At 36.0% G+C, this 21,943-nt stretch overlaps 1 protein-coding gene across 6 annotated transcripts in view; it reads left to right on the top strand.

The window, feature by feature from the left end:
• Positions 1-1,235: 1,235 nt before the first annotated feature.
• Positions 1,236-21,943, top strand: part of LOC137253331 (uncharacterized) — a 299,686-nt gene continuing 278,978 nt past the window's right edge. For 2 of the 6 annotated variants that reach the window (XM_067790071.1, XM_067790068.1), the window contains exon 1: positions 1,236-2,011. The gene's annotated coding sequence lies outside the window, so the exon portion shown is untranslated. Of the gene's footprint in view, positions 2,012-7,096; positions 7,229-8,242; positions 8,490-21,943 lie in introns of those variants that run through there. The other 4 variants (XM_067790070.1, XM_067790067.1, XM_067790069.1 and 1 more) reach the window with 3 other exon arrangements.

Below are 21,943 nucleotides of genomic sequence, written 5' to 3'. Positions count from 1 at the left end.
TGCATTTCTTGCCAGCGGTAAATTTATGAATATAATAAGCGTTCTTCGCCTACCACATCGAAGGTCCTGGGTTCAAGTTCCAGACAAAGCACCATCAAAGATTTAGAAAAAAGTTGTTTCAATTGGAAAATAAGATTTTCTAAGTGGGGTTGTCCCTCGGCAGAGATTTGGCAAGCGATCCGAGTGTATTTCTGCCATGAAAAGCTCTCAGTGAAAACTCATCTGCCTTGCAGATGGCGTTCGGAGTCGCGCCAAGTATTTATTTATTTGACTGTACAAGCCCTTGAATTCCGAAACCCTTTCCGTAAGAGCACTATATGGCACAGCAGCCTCAGCGAACAGTATTTTTGCTTGTGTGTGATCTTGTACGATGAAACTGTCTGTCTTATATTCTATTAAACCAAGTGGTTTTGATAACACTGTGTACAAAGCTTTTACCCCGCAAGGATTGCCAGTTCAACTTGGTTGACAAGTGAAGAGATAGTAGTCCTATAAGCATTCACTAGAAGGATCACTGATTCATCTGTTCTGCACAACGCTCTTTAAATTTCTTTGAGCTATTTCACGATATTGGAAGCGTTAAAAATGTTTGCCCCGACAAAATAAAAGCTCTAAACGTAATAGCTTTCGAACATAGAATTTTGATACGAAAAAACATCGCAAGCTTGTCACTCAAAAAGTTTAAATTACTTCACTCACTAAGATCAAGAGAAACCCATCAACAGAGTAAAAAAACAGTCGAGTGACAACCACATCTCTCAACAGTTACCAACATCGGTCAGAGAGTTCAATAAACAAAAGCTTCGACCAAAACTGAGATCATCAAGCTATGATAAAGTACTTGACTGATCAAATAAAAGAGTACAGTTATTGATTAATGTAAACAAAGAAGAGCGCAATAAATAACGATCGTAGCATAAGAATGAATTTGTAGTGAATTCCTACAACATTTTTCAAATACAAGCAAAACGAAAAAAATAATAATATTAAACAGCAACAAGTGATCGCATTTCACTGGCTGTCTGTCACAGCCGACGGCAAGGCGACAAACCACTGTCATCCAACAGAACGACAACCACGTCCCCCAACGTTAACGGTGCAGTCTACAGCGACGGCGCTGTTGACAGCATACAAAATATAAACTTGACTGCAAAAATTTGGTTTCGTGTGTTGATCATCGGCACTTCAGTCACACAAACAGAGCCGTTGCTTTACTGGGCGGCGAAAACGTTCGTGCGTTGTTGCGATCAACGATTTGCTCTTTTTAGCCGGTTTTTTTATGTTCGTCACATTTTGCCGGTTAGGTACGCCGAAAGCTGTGTATTGCAGGCGTGCGCGGCGTATGTGAAGGTGTTGTAAAGCTAACAGCGCACTGGGCACACTTGGCAGCAGCTGAGGGCAGCGTTAAAAGCCCAACGAAAGCGTCAAGCATTAACTTTTTCATATCGCATACTTGCGAAGGCTAGTCAGTCAGTCTTAATTCATATGCCAACGCGTAGAAACGTTACGAGTGGAAGTCGAATTTTTTTGTTATTAAAGATGTTTGTTAAATTGCGCAAAGAGCTTTTGTGGATTTGCGATTGCGAAACAGTTTAGAATTTTAGTAAAAAAAATATAAAATTATTATAAAATAAATTACCGAATAAGAGCATAAAAATTGTTTAAAACAAAGCAAACAACAAGTAAAAAAAGTTCAAACACATTTTTTATAAAAAAAAAAAAAAACTGCGTAAATATCAAGTATACAGTGAAATCATAAATACTATGTGCAGTATAAAAATAAGAGTTTAACAATACTAAATGTGATAAAAATATTAAAAAAATATATTAAATGAATGCATAGTGTATCCCGAAAAATTAAAAAAAAATTAATACATTTTATTTTGCTCACATTATTAGTTAGCGTGCAAATCACCTGAAATAATTTTCAAAGCAAACACAGAAATACAATTTTATTTGCTACGAGCTGATAAGATATGCTCTTCCTCTATGTAAACATTTAGCACACAGAGTGAGTTATTTACTAGAATAATTGAAATGAAAGGGTTTAGATATTTGTTATACTGAAAGAGAAAGCTGGTAAAATCAAACGAATTACTTATAAATTCAATCAATTTTTAGTCATCGCCAATAGCTGTTGAATCAACTTTGCACATTTTTTTTTATTGTGTACTAACCATTTTAACAGTCAAATCACCAAAAATGTTTACCAGACGTAAGCCACAGCTCTTTAAAAATATATGTATATCTAAAAATAAATACAAATACGAAAACTTGTTATTTTAAGAGTATTCGATGGTGTTCTTAGGATACCATTTCTTAGAGTATCATTTATATTTGCTAGTTAACAGCACTGAGCTTGGCAATCACCGTGATGTGATGGTGGCCTCAAAAAAGCATCAAGATCTTTAGAAAAAATCCTTTCTAAAACTGCTAAAATAACAGATTTCCGTCAACATTAGAATAACAGCTGCTATTGATATAACAAAGATTTGTGTGGCACGATAGTAAGTAGTAGGGAGCGTAAGTTTCTTTTTAAAATTGTTCACTGTTGAAATGACCAATAAGTTCTTTTACCAGAAGAATCAGATTGATTTATAATCTTTCATTTTTACAGTATATTGTTTACTTATGGCAGAAGTACGGAACTGCAAAATGTTTAAACAGCAGAGTTCCTAGATTTTAAGGCAGCAATTAAGTTAGGTCCTATATAACATTAAGTATTGCCAAGAGGACGTAATAATTCTACAACATAAGTTCTATAGGTACATTCAGTCAATGTGAGGTCTTTATAGACCGGCCAGTTCAAACTAACCTTACCTTTGGTATTATAGTCATTCGAACAAAGTAGTGAGCGCCGTCAGCAACTTTCACTTTAAACTTAGCCGATGCATTTGCATAGTATTGATAGATTTTCGCTGTTGAAATGACCAATGCAATCAGTTCTTTTAACAAAAAAATAAATTAGATTGATGGAGAAACTGTTATTTTTACAGAATATTGTTAACTTTAGACAGAAGGGCGGGGCTGCAAAAAATTTTAAGTTCAGGAAGAAACGCTTGAGCACGTTCTCTGTTCATGTTCTGCGCTCGTAATTTTAAGCTTTTGTATACCAAGGGAAAGAAGTTATTCTTTGACATAAGTCCTGGTGCCTCAGTCAATGTGAGGTCATTATTCACCGGCCAGATCAGTCTAACCTCGAAATGACTACAGAAGTTTGTCCTCTTGACAAAAAATTCCATCGACAGTTAATTCAAGAACGGAAGCCCTAATTTTTTGATTTTACTAGCTTTATTTTTTTCGGTGCATGTTTTTCAAACCTCTAACTTGTTCATGAATTAGAGATAGTAAATAAAATTATATGAAAAACAAGTAAGGAAGGCTAAGTTCGGGTGTAACCGAACATAACATACTCAGTTGAGAGCTATGGAGACAAAATAAGGAAAATCAATCTGGGGTAACCCTGGAATGTGGTTGTATAACATGTGTATCAAATGAAAGGTATTAAAGAGTATTTTAAGAGAGAGTAGGCCATAGTTCTATGGATGAACGCCATTTAGGGATATCGCCATAAAGGTAGACCAGGGCTGACTCTAGAATTTTTTGTACGATATGGGTATCAAATGAAAGGTGTTACTGAGCATTTTAAGAGGGAGTGGGCCTTAGGTCTATCGGTGGACGCCTTTTCGAGATATCGCCATTAGGGTGGGCCAGGGTGACTCTAGAATGTGTTTGTACGATATGGGTATCAAATGAAAGGTGGTAATGAGTATTTTAAAAGGGAGTAATCCTTAGTTCTATAGGCGGACGCCTTTTCGAGATATCGCCATTAGGGTGGGCCAGGTGTGACTCTAGAATGTTTGTACGATATGGGTATCAAACGAAAGGTGTTACTGAGCATTTTAAGAGGGAGTGGGCATTAGGTCTATAGGTGGACGCCTTTTCGAGATATCGCCATTAGGGTGGGACAGGGGTGACTCTAGAATGTTTGTACGATATGTGCATCAAACGAAAGGTGTTACTGAGCATTTTAAGAGGGAGTGGGCATTAGGTCTATAGGTGGACGCCCTTTCGAGATATCGCCATTAGGGTGGGCCAGGGGTGACTCTAGAATGTTTGTACGATATGGGTATCAAACGAAAGGTGTTACTGAGCATTTTAAGAGGGAGTGGGCATTAGGTCTATAGGTGGACGCCTTTTCGAGATATCGCCATTAGGGTGGGCCAGGGGTGACCCTAGAATGTGTTTGTACGATATGGGTATCAAATGAAAGGTGGTAAGGAGTATTTTAAAAGGGATTAATCCTTAGTTCTATAGGTGGACGCCTTTTCGAGATATCGCCATAAAGGTGGACCAAGGGTGACTCTAGAATGTTTGTACGATATGGGTATCAAACGAAAGGTGTTACTGAGCATTTTAAGAGGGAGTGGGCATTAGGTCTATAGGTGGACGCCTTTTCGAGATATCGCCATTAGGGTGGGCCAGGGTGACTCTAGAATGTGTTTGTACGATATGGGTATCAAATGAAAGGTGGTAAAGAGTATTTTAAAAGGGAGTAATCCTTAGTTCTATAGGTGGACGCCTTTTCGAGATATCGCCATTAGGGTGGGCCAGGTGTGACTCTAGAATGTTTGTACGATATGGGTATCAAACGAAAGGTGTTACTGAGCATTTTAAGAGGGAGTGGGCATTAGGTCTATAGGTGGACGCCTTTTCGAGATATCGCCATTAGGGTGGGACAGGGGTGACTCTAGAATGTTTGTACGATATGGGTATCAAACGAAAGGTGTTACTGAGCATTTTAAGAGGGAGTGGACATTAGGTCTATAGGTGGACGCCTTTTCGAGATATCGCCATTAGGGTGGGCCAGGGTGACTCTAGAATGTGTTTGTACGATATGGGTATCAAACGAAAGGTGTTACTGAGCATTTTAAGAGGGAGTGGACACTAGGTCTATAGGTGGACGCCTTTTCGAGATATCGCCATTAGGGTGGGCCAGGGGTGACTCTAGAATGTTTGTACGATATGGGTATCAAACGAAAGCTGTTACTGAGCATTTTAAGAGGGAGTGGGCATTAGGTCTATAGGTGGACGCCTTTTCGAGATATCGCCATTAGGGTGGGACAGGGGTGACTCTAGAATGTTTGTACGATATGGGTATCAAACGAAAGGTGTTACTGAGCATTTTAAGAGGGAGTGGACATTAGGTCTATAGGTGGACGCCTTTTCGAGATATCGCCATTAGGGTGGGCCAGGGTGACTCTAGAATGTTTGTACGATATGGGTATCAAACGAAAGGTGTTACTGAGCATTTTAAGAGGGAGTGGACACTAGGTCTATAGGTGGACGCCTTTTCGAGATATCGCCATTAGGGTGGGACAGGGGTGACTCTGGTATGTTTTTGTACGATATGGATATCAAATTAAAGGTATTAATGAGGGTTTTAAAAGCGAGTGGCCCTTAGATGTATATGTGAAGGCGTTCTCGCGATATCGACCAAAATGTGGACCAGGTGATCCAGAAAATCATCTGTCGGGTACTGCTAAATTATTTATACATGCAATACCACTAACAGTATTCCTGCCAAGATTCCAAGGGCTGTTGATTTCGCCGTGTAGAACTTTTTCATTTTCTTCTACTTAATATGGTAGGTGTCACACCCATTTTACAAAGTTTTTTCCAAAGTTATATTTTGCGTCAATAAACCAATCCAGTTACCATGTTTCATCACTTTTTTCGTATTTGGTATAGAATTATGGCATTTTTTTCATTTTTCGTAATTTTCGATATCGATAAAGTGGGCGTGGTTATGGTCAGATTTCGCCCATTTTTTATACCAAGAAAAAGTGAGCTCAGGTAAGTACGTGGGCTAAGTTTAGTGAAGATATATCGGATTTTGCTCAAGTTATTGTGTTAATGGCCGAGCGGAAGGACAGACGGTGGACTGTGTATAAAAACTGGGTGTGCCTTCCACCGATTTCGCCCATTTTCACAGGTAACAGTTACCGTCATAGAATCTATGCTCCTACCAAATTTGAGAAGGATTGGTAAATTTTTGTTCGACTTATGGCAATAAAAGTATTCTAGACAAACTAAATGAAAATGGGCGGAGCCACGCCCATTTTGAAATTTTCTTTTATTTTTGTACTTTGTTGCATCATATCATTACTGGAGTTGAATTTTGACTTAATTTACTTATATACAGTAAAGATATTAAATTTTATGTTAAAATTTGAATTTAAAAAATTTTTTTTTTTAAAAAGTGGGCGTGTTCTTCATCCAAATTTGCTAATTTTTATTTAGCACATATAAAGTAATAGTAGTAACGCTCCTGCCAAATTTCATCATGATATCTTCAACGACTGCCAAATTACAGCTTGCAAAACTTTTAAATTACCTTCTTGTAAAAGTGGGCGGTGCCACGCCCATTGTCCAAAATCTTACTAATTTTCTATTCTGCGTCATAACGTCAACCCATCTACCAAGTTTCGTCGCTTTATCCGTCTTTTGTAATGAGTTATCGCACTTTTTCGGTTTTTCGAAATTTTCGATATCGAAAAAGTGGGCGTGGTTATAGTCCGATATCGTTTATTTTAAATAGCGATCTGAGATGAGTGCTCAGGAACCTACATACCAAATTTCATCAAGATACCTCAAAATTTACTCAAGTTATCGTGTTAACGGACGGACGGACGGACGGACGGACGGACGGACATGGCTCAATCAAATTTTTTTTCGATCCTGATTATTTTGATATATGGAAGTCTATATCTACCTCGATTCCTTTATATATGTACAACCAACCGTTATCCAATCAAACTTAATATACTCTGTGAGCTCTGCTCAACTGAGTATAATAAACATAAAAAATCAAGAGAGTGAGTTCTAAAAAAATTAGCAAATTTAAACATATGAAACAAAGCCAAGAATCAATAGTGCTTGCTTGTGAAAAAAGATGTAATGAAAGAAATTGATTTGCGCAAATTCAAATATTAAAATTTTGTGCAAATTTTTTTGCACACAAACTCATATAAATGTATAAAAAGTATACTTAAAAAAAATTACGTGAAAAACATGTTTCAAAATATTAAAATTTGAGACTTAATAAGTGAGTGACCGTAAAAACAAAAATAAAAATATATATAAATTAGAAATTAAAAACTAAATTTATTGAATTATAAAGAAACATCAGTGTTTATGTTCATATGCCTTGAATATATTTGAAAAGGTAGGAAAAACTTAAGCACTACGCAAAATTTTTCTGAGCTCACCATAGAAACTTTGAGTTTTAAGTTTAAACCCTTCATCGTTGTAAGCAATTTCTCAAACTTTTTTTGATCTAAATTGTGTATCGAGAATTTGTTTGTTGAAATTTCTCGATCGAAGCAAAAGTAAAGACTTAGAAATAATAAAGTGAATTTATACATTAAATATACTTGAAAACAAGTAAGGACGGGACTGTCTTCGGCTATGCCGAAGACTTCATACCTTTCATGAATGGGGCGGAACAATAATATTATATCGTTCATAATCTCCAAATAATCGGATATATAAGATAAGAAATATATAGTTAACAGATGTACATACCTAAACGATTTTTAAGATAAATATAAAATAAAAAATGGTAAAAAACCCCCTTATCTGGACGATCGGTTGTATGGGATATATATTATATATAGCTCCGATCGAAATGATTTTTACAGGAAATCTTCTATGACATATTAGAATAAATATCACCAAATTTAAGGTTTTTATATTGGAAATTGAGGGAGAATTTGCCAAAAATCTTTCTATCTGAACGATCGGTTGTATGGGATAGGTATATACTATATACATATAGCTCCAATCAGAGTGATTTTTTCAGGAAATCTTCTATGATATATTAGAATAAATATCACCAATTTTAACGTTTTTATATTGGAAATTAAGGGAGAAATTGCCAAAAATCTTTCTATCTGAACGATCGGTTGTATGGGATATATACTATATACATATAGCCCCTATCAAAGTGATTTTTTCAGAAAATCTTAAATGATATATGAAAATATATATCACCGGGTTTCACGTTTATACTTTCTAAATTAAGGCAGAAATGGCCAAAAATCTTTCTATCTGAACGATCGGTTGTATGGGATATAACTATATATAGCTCCGATCAAAGTGATTTTTTCAGGATATCTTCTATGATATATTAGAATATATATCACCGAGTTTCACGTTTGTACTTTCTAAATTGCGGCAGGAATGACCAAAATTGTCTTATCTGAACGATCGGTTGTATGGGAGATATATGTTATAGCGGTCCGATCCCACCGGATCCGACAAATGTCTAATATAATACAAAAATACATCCTTGCGCCAAATTTCATTGAGATATCTCAAAATTTGAGGGACTAGTTTGCGTTCAAACAGACAGACGGACGGACGGACAGACGGACATGGCTATATCAACTCAGTTCGTCGCCCTGATCAATTCGGTATACTTAATGGTGAATCTATCTTCTATATTTCTCAACGTCACAAACATCGGACCAAAGTTAATATACCATTTCGTGTTCATGAAATGTATAAAAATAAGTTTATTGCAGCAAAGGATTTGTAGGAGGATGCTCCAAAATTGGATGCATTTTATTTAATGTAAATCCTTTCAAAAATTAAAGCACCGAAATGCGTGAATGCATTGGTCCCTAGTTCAGCAGCTTTTTCAGTGTGTGAAATTAGGGGCACATATTGGTGGGGTGTAACTCAATCGTGGTTGGTATTTGGCTTGTGTGTTAGCGGCAAGTGACGCCCGTATATTTTAGAGGCGATTGAGGTGTTACGCAAACGGAAGCTAAGACTACAATCAATGGTAAACCACACTAGTTTAGGGTAATGTATCATCTGGTTGAAACTCTGTTTCTTATTCGTCTGCTTAATAAGCTATTCTTACCCTTACTAGTCAGTTACAGAGTTTCGAAACGAATTAATTTAAAAAGTTAGAGTGTTTTCAAATATCTTCCTACTAGCTAAGGACGATATAGCGGGGGATATGATAATCATTAAGTGTCTGTTTCTTTGGTTCATTGTTGGTACCGCTCGTGCTTGTTCCAATTTTTCAGAAGGTTTTTCTTGAATGGCTTCTTCAATATTGGCAGCGTTTTTCCCCTTCGATATACATCTGCGTTTGCGACTAAAAAAACGCCCATAGGCAATTATGCAGTGTATGGTGAAATAGTGGAGACACAAACCTTGTGGAGGATAGTACTTATTTAATGCGCAACAATTTCATAAGTGCAGATGAAGCTATGCTCTTTGCAGTCCATGTAAAGTTTAAGTGTATATGTATTAGTGCGTAAAAAAATACAGCTCTTGCTGTGATGGTAATAAGCTCAACACTATTTTTGTCTGTGCGCCGATCTGAGAGAAAGAACTTGCGCATTCTTTTGGATTCGATATAGTTTTATCGCCAAAAAGCGACATTATGGCATTATATTTTTGCGAATTTATAGAGAACTTCACCGATGACCCTTATTTAGGAAAATATTTTATTCAAATAATAACAAAAATTTTGATAACTTTACTGTATTGAACTAAAATACTTCGTTAGAGCATTTAGGTTATGACAGTTATTGTCTCTTGCAAAATTGGGCGCAATCGATTGGATGCCACGCCCGTTTTGAATACCCACCAACAACCTAACAGCCCAGCACTCCGTTCGTCCTTCCGCATTTGTGCAATCATTAAGATATCTTCACTAAATTTTTTACACGAGCTTAACTGAACTCAAAATAAATTGGTATTGAAAACGGTCGAAATGAGATTATACCCACGCCCACTTTTTCTATATCGAAAATTTTCAGCAATAAAAAAATAGAACAATGCAAAGATTGAGATGTGATGAAACTTGGCGGGTGGATTCACTTTAAGGCGAAAAGTTCGAATTTAGTACAATTTTGGAAAATAAGCGTGGCGCCACTAGAGTAGTAGAGGAAACTTAAAAGTTTTCAAGCCAAAAATCTAAATTCGTTTATGTCATTTTGCAATTTGGCGGAAGTATTGTTTTATTCCTTGGTATTGCTTATAAATATAAGCAAAATTGGTTGAGGGCCATGCCCACTTAAAAAAAAATAATACTTACTAAAATTCGCGTAATGTTAATGGTACAAGATTCACGATGGGCATACTGACTGGACACTGCCTTCTGGCGTCACATGCTTATAAGTAAGGCCTCCTCAGTAACAGCAAGGCCAGGAAATGTGAGCTGCATGAAGATACGGTTGAGCACGTTCTGCGTTCGTGTCTTGCGCTCGCCAGGACAAGGCGCCGGCTATTCGGGCGCCAGATATCGAGGCAGCAATTAAGATGGGTCCCAGAAACTGCTTATATTTGTCAAGAGGACGAAGTTATTCTATAACATATACCCTGGCAACTGATTGGGGTTCTTCCGTTTGGTCGTTGTTGTTGTTGTTGTTGTTGTATCGATAAAGTTTCTCCCCAAAGGCTTTGGGGAGTGTTGTCGATGTGATGGTCCTTTGCCGGATACAGATCCGGTACGCTCCCGTAACACAGCACTATTAAGGTGCTAGCCCGACCATCTCGGGAACGATTTATATGGCCACATTAAACCTTCAGGCCATCCCTCCCTCCCCACCCAGAGCCTCGTCTGTTAGTGCAACAGGATTCCCCACGGATAGGTGAGGTTGAAAATTGGGTTTGTAGAAGCTATATATTGCGCTGACAACCTGAAAGGGTTGCGCTACACAGCCCCTTGAATCTGGTATTTGAGTCGCCTATTACGATAGGCATACCTACCGCAGGTATATTCTGACCCCCTAACCCGTTGGGGCCGTTTGGTCGTCAAACAAATTTCATTTAACACTATGGACACATTCACATTTGAGGTTTTTATTGACTGGCCAGATCAACTTAACCTAATGGTACGTTACCGTATTGTCCATAGCGATATGACAGCGTTAAAGTCGAAAACTTGAAAAAAAAAACATTTTTTTAAAGGTCCTGTTCGGCTCCTTGCATGTTATCTCTATGTATCTCCACAAAATGTTTAATTTCGTTTATCAGATAAAAGTCGATAAATTTTAACGAAATTTGATAAGAACTATGTTTTTATGACATGGTTTTTAGCCTCAGTTATCAGCTTCATATGCATATGTATATGGGAGAGCTCACATCCGGGTATATAATGTGTCATTTCCCCCGAAATTACACTTCCTTAATTACTATTTTTAATTAAACTCTTTATTACATGAGAAACAAATAGAAAGCGAGTGAAATACGTGTAATGGTCAAAGATCTTTTCTAAGACTAAGTTATACCTAAGCACAAATTCACTAAAAAGCTACCAACAACTACAACAACATTGAAATCTTTTTAATGCAAACCAAGTCACAAAAACAGTAGAACCGCAAACAAAAATTATTTAGCATTAAAAAACTAATAAAAGAAATCATAAATAAATTAAATATGAAGAAATTGAAAAAAAAAACACTTAAAAGCAATGCGTCGCGCCTTTAAATGCGTAAAAGCAGCAGTCGTAGCAAAGGCGTTAGAGTGTATGTGCAGGCTAATGCCATGACAAATAAATATATATTCAAATAAAAAAAAATATATGTATATAACAACAAATGTGCTCTAGCAAGGTTCGCTCACACATCCCAGCACATCCATAGTACATACATATTTATTATGGTATACGAAATATAGTATATATAACAATTTTTTGTGTTTTTGTTGTACCTAATCGCTGCGTTTGTTTTCTTTTTTCGTAGGTAGTTTTATAACAAGTAAGGAAGTCTAAGTTCGGGTGAAACCGAACATTACATACCCAGCTGTACATTTGAAATGCTGTTGTTGTTTGTGCTACAAGGCTGCGCAATAACACATATGCATATGGTTCTATTCTGAACAATTTTTTCTTCTAGTTATGGCTCCCGAAACATAGAATATTGCTTAGGCATAAAGGGGTGGTGTCACGCCCATTTTTTTAAATTTGAAGTTTTTCCTATTTATTGTTATAAATCCACTTAGGAAATGAAATACCATTGATATAAAGCTCTTTTTTGCAAAGATATAGCTTATATTATTCGTCCACGACCCTTTTAAAAATCTTTTATATAAAAGTGGGCGTGGTCCTTAACCGATTTCGTTAATTTTTCTTCAAAGCATTCTTTTTAGTAAAGGTAACCTCTCTGCCGAATTTTGTTATGATAGGTTTAACGACTTTTGATTTATGATTAGTAATATTTGTAAAATTGATTTTATCACAAGTGGGCGGTGCCAAGCCCATTTTAAAAAATGTTTTCAAATTTTTTTCAAGAGTCTCAATATCAGTCCACACGTCAAATTTCAACATTCTAGGTGTATTATTTAGTAAATAATCAGGTTTTTTGTGTTTTCCAAAATGTTATATATATAAAAAGTGTGCGTGGTTATCATCCGATTTCGCTACCAATCTATCATGGATCCAGATAAGCTCGTGTACCAAATTTGGTGCAGATATCTCAATATCTACTCAAGTTATCGTATTAACGGACGGGCGGACTGGACTCAATCAAATTTTGTTTTCGATACTGGTGATTTTGATATACGGAAGTCTATATCTATCTCAATTCCTTTGTATCTGTACAACCAACCGTTATCCAATCAAAGTTATAATACCCTGTGTACAAGCTGGCTATAAAAAATATGATAATTGGTACCTGAGCAAGATACGCTAAATTACGTGCCTCACTCGCACTTTGGCCGCCTTTTTAGCGTCTGCTTTTTATTTTGTTAGCATGTTGGTCCGCAGACAGCATAATCACCGGTCCGTTTGCAAAAGTGTTGACGTTTTACTGTATCCGTCATATCCGCCCTATCTGCGTTGCGTGCTTACTTACGCATTAAACTTGGACGACTATTCTATCTAGATAAGATAAGCAAACACAAAAATATGTAGCATGTCTAGGTATCAAGGTATGTACATATGTAATGCAGTTATAAATATACATTTGCATATATGAACTAGCTTCAAATGTACATAGATACTTACCTTGGCTACCACAATATTTTTAATGCTAAAGTTAAAAAATTCATTTACAACAAGCCTTATTGTATACTAGATGCAAACATACAAAAACATAGAAGTAGTAGTTTTTATCAAATTTCGGTTTAAGAAAAAAAAGCAATTCTTTGAATTTCTCAACTGACGTGCAACACAACCTCAATAACGTTTTTGAACAAATTCGAAAATTCGTGAAAATTTTACGAAAATATCCTGCTTTTTAGTTGGAGTTCTCTGAATTTTTTCAAATATACAACTTTATAGCCCCAATCAATTTTAGTCTAGCACACTATATTTTATAGATCTCACAAAATTCGCATTGGTTTTTGTAAATTTTTTTTTTTCCGAAGAGTTTTTCAAATTCCATACAAACTGTGAATTTTTCTTAAAGACGGAAATCTGAAATACCCTTCGGAAAAATAGTTCAAAAATCAGAGAAAATTTGTTTACAAACGGCGATGGTTACTAGGACATGTTTCTGAATTTCACTTCTTCATCAGCTAGCTTTTCAGAAACATGTCCTAGTAACCATCGCCGTTTGTAAATTTTACAATTTTTCTCTAATATCAATAACAAAAACCATTGTATAAAGCAATATGAGCAAAGCTCGCTAATTAAATAAATAATTTAGAAATCTATACGAATTTTTTTACTTAATCAAACAAAAATTGATTTGGCTACTAAACTTTATAGCCGAAAAAATTTGTAAAGTTTTCGAGAATTTTCAGAAAGAGATTGCTTCGCATAGTTTCCGCAAAGAAAACTTATTTAAATTTTTTTATTTAAACTAAGCCAATCAATCTCAAAAAGTTTTTCAAAAAAAATCGAAAAATTAAGAAAATTTCACGAAAATTTCGAAACTTCTGTTTGATGATTTGAGAATTTTTTCGAGTATGCAGTTTAGTAGCCTAATGAATTTTAGTCTGGTAAAGTATAAGCAAGAGATCTCTCGCACTGATTTTTAACCATTTTTTTCCATACAAAGTAAGAAATTTATTTTTATATGGAAAAAAAAATTAAAACACACTTCTGCTACAAAACTTGTACTCGAAAAAATTCATAAAAATTTCGAATTTTTTCGAAAAAGTTTTTGAGATTGATTTGAAAAAATAAAAAATAAAAATAAATTAATTTAATGATTTGGGAAAAATTTAAACAACGTGACATCAGGACGGACAAGGCGACAGCTGTTTCGATTATACCTTGTAAATCTCTTCAATAATAATATAATCGAAACAGCTGTCGCCTTGTCCGTCCTGATGTCACGTTGTTTAAATTTTTCCCAAATCATTAAATAAATTATAAAATTAAAAAATTGCTTCAAATAAATGTTTTCATACATTTAAAAAAAAAAAAAAAAAGCAATATGGGCAATCCCCGATTATTAAAAATCATAAAAATAAATTAAAATTTTAACCGAAACTGCGAGTTTTTTACTGAAACTGCGCAAGATTTTTTTTTTGAATTTTTCAACTGTAAGTATGGAAACAGATATCAAAAAACTTTTCGAAAAAATTCAATTCGAGAAAAATTTACGAAAATTTGGAATTTTTTTTCGGCGTTATCCGAATATAAAAGAGAATGCTTCTAGCGCAATCCATTTTAGTCCTGCAATTTATAAGTTGTAGATGAATGTGGATAAGACAAGTGTGATAACTTTTGCATAGACGTCAAAATTACAAATGGAACCGATCACCTGATTTTTAATTGACTATCGTGGTCTCATTCTATATCTCTTTCTATCAACCGCTGAAGATAACACTAAAAAGTAGCCATCTTGAACATGATGTCAGGCAGTTGACGGATAAGACATCACACTTGGTTTATCCACAATGTTATAATAGATCACTAAAAGTTTTCCCTGTTTCTTGAATTTTTTTCGAAGAATGTTTCCGATTCCATACAAACTGTGAAATTATTTTTATATGGGAAAAATCTTGGTGTTTCAGGAAAAAATTGTCAAAAATCATTAAATATTTTTAGAGACTTTTAACTCTTATGTTTTCAGACTAAAATTTATTGAGCTACAAAAGTGCATACTCGAAAGGATTCAGAAAACTCCAAATAAAAATTTTCTCAAATTTTCGAAAACATTTTTGAGATTGGTTTGCATAGTTTCAATTGAAACATTCAAAAAAGTTTTTATACTCAGCTGAGCAGAGCTCACAGAGTATATTAATTTTGTTCGCATAACTGTACCCTGTAACGGCATAATCAAATCGAGATAGATACAGACTTCTATATATCAAAATGATCTGGGCGAAAAAAGAAATTCATTTAGCCATGTCCGTCCGGCCGTCCGGCCATCCTTCTGTCCATAAACACGATAACTTGAGTAAATTTTGTAGCTTAATGAAATTTAGAAAATTAGTAAAATTTTGGGAAATAGGCGTGGCACCACCCACTTTTAAAAGAAGGTAATTTAAAAGTTTTACAAGCTGTCATTTGGCAGCTGAGTATGTAATGTTCGGTTGCACCCGGACTTAGCCTTCCTTACTTGTTTTCTTAAAATATCGAAAACAAATAAAGAACTAAATTAACGAAATTTCATAAAAATTTTTTGCAAGCTGTCATTTGGCAGCTGAGTATGTAATGTTCGGTTACACCCGAACTTAGCCTTCCTTACTTATTTCTTAAAATAACGAAAACAAATAAAGAACTAAATTAACGAAATTTCATAAAAATTTCCACTGCTATTTTTCTTTTTGCTACTGTACATAAAAAAAATAAATGTTATGTATAAAAAAAATCCTAATGTACATATTTTGTATAAATATCTCTATTGTTGTTAGGTGGAAACACAATAAGTTGTCTGCGTATTCTTTTTATCATAAAAAATGGGTTCTAGTAATTAAAACTTGTTAAGTCGCAACACACGCAAAAATAACGACATAGGCAGTAATCAAGCTGAAAATAAAAACCGATACGCACCATAATAAGTAATGCTTACACCGTTACACTAAAATTTGGCGTATGTGCCAAAATATGGGCGAACTGACTGATACACTCACAACGTATTGTTCTGCAGGAGAGTTCCCTCGCACTCAAACCCACACAAAACTGAAACAGGATAATATGTGTAATGTTTTTTATTTTTATATTTTGCAGATTGAGAACCACCACTAGGACTAGTAAGCTTGTTGCATCCCTGTGATAAATAAGAGTTTGATTTAGAAATTATCGCTTCGGGCAGCTTCCCTCGTCCTCTGTTTCTACGGGAAGATGTTGCTGAGAATACCTTCCTAACTAAAGCACAGTCGCAAAGGCTTAAATGTCCAGAAATCTCCCACAGAACGTTTCTCCTCATTATATGTCTAATATTTTACCACACACCCTGCCAGAAATCTCACACTCTGCTTGAAGCCTCGTTTAGTTTGATTGGTTTTCCAACGTGAAGTTGGCAAATCATGGGACTACAGCCCACATGTCCTGATATGTATGCGATGATAGTAAATCCCATGATAAATTATGGCTCGATAGCCTGGACATCGATAACAACTCGATTGAAAACGAGAAAATCGCTGAAAAATCTCCAACGACTGGCAGGTGTATGCAACACGGACGCTAAGCGTTGATGCCACACAACAAATTTAGGGGTGACGCTCGACCAAATCCCATTATGCTTCCCAAATAGGGTCGCCAAGCCTTCAAAAAGCAAAATGAAAGTAATAGCAGGCGCAACGTTTTTAAAGACAAATACCCTAAGGTAGCAGTTGAGGAAAGCAACCTCCCCAGGGAGACATGCGTTACTTTTGCTCAACTTCGATCTGTACTCTTAATAGGTTAAACTTTCACTTATCCGGAATCAGCTGCGACAAGCCCAATGTAAGTTCCGCTTGTAATGTGTCCACATATGACACCGTCCATCTTTTCATTTGCAATTTAAAACCAGCATCTCTAACACCCTTATCTCTCTGGTCCAACGTTGTTGAAGCTGCAAGTTTTCTCGGACACCCTTTGGAGAACATTGATAGCAACATGTGAGTGGGCACACCTTTTGTATGGGGCGAAGCACTACTACAACAACAAACTCAATCCCTCATTCTAAGCTAGGTTACATTCAATTTGTTTCTCGCAATGAAGTCTTTCCGTCAACACTTAGTTGACAAAAAACTTTTTTTTTCACTTAATCTGTTTTCGATTTATAGACAGTTTTTATAAGTTGCGTGCGTATCTGGTGTTCTTAGCAAAAACAATTGACACGAATTGTTGGTATTTACATACATACATGTCTTATATATAGCTTTAATAAATATGAACACATATCGATATCTATCTATGTATGTATATAGTTTCATAAGAACACTTGTATGATTTTAGTAAAAATAAATGCATGCACATGTATATTTATGAGTACACCGGAAGAAATAACGCTAGTAAAATCACAATTCTGTGTTGTTGTTTTTAAATTAAGAGAAGTTCGGTAGACTTGATCGCTTTTGGTCAATTCAACAATTCAATAAAATTTATAGATTTTTCTGTAAAGAGAACTGATTGCATTGGTCGTTTCAACAGCGTCCAACTGTGAATATTATACAAATGGATGAGCTGATTTTAAAGAGAAACTCGCGCTTACAGCGCTCAATCATTTGTCTGGTCTCTGCTCACTACCAATATTCAACAATGTTATTCGTATGTCAACGGAAATCTGTTATTTGATCAGATTCTCATTGGTACTCTTAGCGTGGCAAACAGAACTATTCCTTAGATATTATATTTTTTTTTGTTGATTTTTACTGTTGAAACGTTCAATTAGAATCAACAATTTGTGCCAAGTTGATGAAACCCAAATTTGCGTTAGATAAAAATTAACATGATTTTTTATTGAATTGACCCGTTTGGTTGAATTTAAAAGTTATTTTCTTTCAGTGTTAACGTTTTAACTCTTCACAAACAAAACATTGATATTATTTTATATATCTTTATATATAAAAATCACGTGTCACTATGTTTGTCCGCGATGGACTTCTAAACTACTGAACCGATTTTGAATTTGTTTTGCACCCCGTGTGTAGTTTGATCTAACTAGTAGGGTAGGTTATATCTCAGTTTATGTTCGCAATATTATTTTATTGCAATTTTTTTTTAAATATTTATACGTAATAATAAAACGTTACGTATACGCAGCGGCACTCATATTTTCAGGTGGTGCGTATATACTTCCGTGTAATTGCTTGGTGTTTAATTTAACAACCTGCTTATCAATAAAAAGTATTATAGCGAATGATATCAAGTATAGCACATCACCAGGCCCGGCGAGAGAAGGGGGGGGGGGGATTACCCCGGACCAGGGGTTTCTGAGGGGGCCCGCGATTTAGAAGTACTAAGACATTTTTTTTTTAAGTCAGGAGAGTCTTTAATTGTTCCATGTGCAATTTTTAAGCCGAATTTCAAAAGCAATGAATATCTGCATTTCGTTTTAATATTATAGTGAAGTGTGAAAAATAAAAATCTATATATAAAAGGAAAGGCTAAAATGTGTGTTAGTTGGTCGCCGGTGTTTGAAGAGATGCGTCGGTCGATTTTGTTCAAACGTGGACCAGGGTACCCCTAGAATGTGTTTATAGAATATGGATAAAAAAATTTTCATACCCCTGTGTGACTAGGGTCTCGAGATATAGGCCAAAATGTGGGCCCGCGAATGCCGAGACAGGATTTATACAATATGGATATCAAATGAAAGCTGTTGCTGAGAGCTGTAAAGTAATTTTCATTGTGATAAATATGCATACGAAGCCGAAATAGAGACATGAATTAATAATACCCACATACCTATTTACATACGTCCTATTCGATTTTTCCGAAATTTGGTATATAAATTTGCCTGTGCCTGTATTAGTGTTTACGATCCTTTTTTCCGGGCCAGGAACATAGACGGACGGGACCAGAGACAGACTGGGACTGGGATTAGGACTAGGACCGGGCCCCAGACTCGGATTGGGACTGGGACTGAGACTCGGAGTGGGACTAGGACAAAATACATACCACCCTCAGGGACAGAGTAAAACAAAAAGGGTTATTTGAAAAAATTAGAAAAAACTTTGCTGTCTATACACATTGGGCTGGGGCGGTTTGTATGGACGAAAGTTAACCGATATCGCGCCATCGAATTTTGGATAGGATTTGGGCTTAGGAAAAAAAAGTTCCACTACACATACCCAAAAAAGAATTTTCGAGCCTGCGAAAAAAAGTCGATTTTTCGACCAAAATTCTTCTAAATCTCCATAAAAGAATTTTTTTTTCAAAAAAATGCATTTACCAATTGACACGAAAAAAAACACATAAAAAACGATTTGGAGCCTTGAAATAAAAAAAAAAAATGCATAAAAAATCGATGAAATTTCGCAGACTCGAAAATTATTTTTTTGGGTATGCGTAGTGGAATTATTTTTTCCTGAACCCAAATCCTATCAAAAAATCGACGGCGCGACATCGGTTAATAAATCGACTCAGTCTAATACATACACATACTCTTTTTTTAATAGAAAACCAATAATAAAGCTAAATTAGAGTGTGCAGAACTTTCGAAATTTTTATATTTATATTGCTGCCCATTCTGTCAACTTAATACTATAATCTTAATAAAAAAAATGGACTCAATAAAAAAGATCAATATTATGGAATTATCTAGAGCTGTATCTTTATATCGTATCATATACATATGAAGCTAGACAAACGCGTTTGCCTAATTTATAGCGAAATTTCGTTTATATTTGCGGACTCTAGCTCCGCAAGGAACCCAAAGAAGTGCTTGTGCAGACATCGGTAACTTGACTTTGACAGGGCGGGACAATGGTACGTTTTCTACTTCTTCATTGTCCCTTCGGCTGCGGCAGTCTAGCTTCTTGTCTAGAATTAAGCTGAGATATTTCACTTCGGGGGAGAATTTAATTGCCCACCCATGTAGTGAAGAGGGGAGGGGGGGGGGGGGGCAATTGCTTCTGTGAGTAAAGAGCACCATCTCAGTTTTTTCGCTGCTGATGCTGAGTCCACAATTTTGTGTTAGATTCAGTGAATTTTGCAACAACTCGCCAAGCACCGGAAGATGTTTGCAAGTAGCGGCCAGGGGTATGCCATCAGTATATGCAATGACTTGGCCGCCGGTTTACTGCAGTCTAGATGACTGTACTCTGTTGCGCACCGCCGGCAGGTTCCATAGTAGAGTGGAAAGATCACCCCCTTGGGAGGGCTCCTTGTTAGTGAAAAGTTGCTCATTTCGGAAACAATAGTTATCCTTTTTAGAAAGTGTTCAACGAATTCCATAAGAGGCTCTTCCACTAACGGAGTACGTAAGAAGTACGTAACCTCTTTTGGAAGAATGCTATTAAAGGCCCCTTGCATGTCGAGAAAAATGCTGAGCGTGAATGCTTTGACGGCAACTTCCTTTTCTATCTTTGAGGCGTAGAGTTGTCTTTACGGACTTGCCCTTAGAATAAGCTTGTTGGATGTTGGAGACTAGTGCTGGGTTTTCCCTCCGCCTAATGTAGCCATCTAACAATCTCTCTAGAATTTTTGACTAAAGACTAATGGAAAAGTTAACCTCTGCCATGTGTACCCGAATAATAAACTCTACATTCAATTAATCAAACTAATTTTTTAAAATGTCAGTTAATTAAAGTATGTTGTTTAACCCAAAATAAGTACACAGCAGGTCAGGGTAGCGCAGAGTAGAGCTGGTGTTATCAATGGACGTTTTTTCAAAAATGGAAAATTTAGTCACGGAAAATACAGTGGCGTCGCAATGCGCCATCCCTCTGTCTTTCCCTTCCCACTCGGCCATGCTCAAGTCCTCTTAAAATTATTGTATTGTTATAACTCCTAGATTAGCCTAAAAACTCTTCGTCGAACTCAAAGTTACCTACAAGAACTTTTAAATGCAAAACGACCACAAGAATAGTGTTAGTTAGGAAAAAAAGGCTAACTCCAAAGTTGTCCATGGCTGTACCTTACAACTGCTAACAAGCGGTACTTTTACACTCTTTTGTGTAACGAATTACCTCAGCGAAATTGTATTGGTATATGCTTTAGTCCTAACTTCACGACCCAAAATCAATAACTTGGAAGTCCGATGATAGCAGTAAAAATCTATGAGTAAATTCTTTGCATGTTCATAATAAAGTATTTAAAACTAGTTGAGTGTTGCTAGCGAGACCCCTTTTGATTCGCAAAAAAAGTTATAAATTTCAATAAGCAACAAGTACGGAATGCGAAGTTCGGGTGTAACCGAACATTACATACTCAGCTGAGAGCTGTGGAGACAAAATAAGGGAAAATCACCATGTAGGAAAATGAACCTAGGGTAACCTTGGAATGTGTTTTTATGACATTAGTGTCAAATGGAAGGTATGAAAGAGTATTTTATAAGGGAGTGGGCCATAGTTCTATAGGTGGACGCCATTTCGGGATATCGCTATAAAGGTGGAACAGGGGTGACCCTAGAATGTGCTTTTACGATATGGGAATCAAATGAAAGGCGTTAATGAGTATTTTAAAAGGTAGTGGGCCTTAGTTCTATAGGTTGACGCCTTTTCGAGATATCGCCATAAAGGTGGACCAGGGGTGACTCTAGAATTTGTTTGTATGATATGGGTATCAAATGAAAGGTGTTAATGAGTATTTTTAAAGCGAGTGGGCCTTAGTTCTATAGGTGGGCACCTTTTCGAGATATAGCCATAAAGGTGGACCAGGGGTGACTCTAGAATGTGTTTGTACGATATGGGTATCAAATTAAAGGTATTAATGAGGGTTTTAAAAGGAAGTGACCCTTAGTTGTACATGTGAAGGCGTTTTCGAGATATCGACCAAAATGTGGACCAGGGTGACCCAGAACATCATCTGTCGGGTACCGCTAATTTATTTAAATATGTAATACCACGTACAGTATTCCTTCCAAGATTCCAA

Source organism: Eurosta solidaginis, chromosome 5 (genome assembly GCF_040869045.1).
Source record: "Eurosta solidaginis isolate ZX-2024a chromosome 5, ASM4086904v1, whole genome shotgun sequence".
NCBI lineage: Eukaryota > Metazoa > Arthropoda > Insecta > Diptera > Tephritidae > Eurosta > Eurosta solidaginis.
The sequence above is the reverse complement of the archived record's forward strand: the minus strand, read 5'-3'. Positions and strand labels throughout refer to the sequence as shown.